Source organism: Sinocyclocheilus rhinocerous, unplaced genomic scaffold (assembly GCF_001515625.1).
Source record: "Sinocyclocheilus rhinocerous isolate Xijiao unplaced genomic scaffold, SAMN03320098_v1.1 scaffold3, whole genome shotgun sequence".
Lineage (NCBI taxonomy): Eukaryota > Metazoa > Chordata > Actinopteri > Cypriniformes > Cyprinidae > Sinocyclocheilus > Sinocyclocheilus rhinocerous.
The window spans coordinates 1245787-1246081 of record NW_015658759.1 but is presented as its reverse complement, the minus strand read 5'-3'; the positions used below and the strand labels follow the sequence as shown (position 1 = coordinate 1246081).

The following is a 295-nucleotide window of genomic DNA, read 5'->3' as shown; positions in this document are numbered from 1 at the left end:
AATCTACGTGTTTCAGAAAGGCGGGGCATAGAGGAGCAACAATAATGTACAGTATGTGGAAAATAATGTGTTTTTTAACCTTAAACCGCGTAAACACGTTGCATTACACCAAATAAACAAAATAATGTTCTTTTTAGCAACGTCATATGACCCCTTTAAGTCAAGTGCTGACAGAAGAGGTATCCACCATCTTCTTGAAAGTTCTCGTACCACCACAGAGGAACATAGAGAACAAAAGAAGAAACTTAAAAGAGTTTTTTTTTTTTTTACATTATGGCTAAAACTTGCATATGGT

At 35.3% G+C, this 295-nt stretch overlaps 1 protein-coding gene across 1 annotated transcript in view; it reads right to left on the bottom strand.

The window, feature by feature from the left end:
• The window catches only part of LOC107722956 (caskin-1-like), a 53996-nt gene that overhangs the window by 5919 nt on the left and 47782 nt on the right, over positions 1–295 (bottom strand). The window lies entirely within an intron of this gene.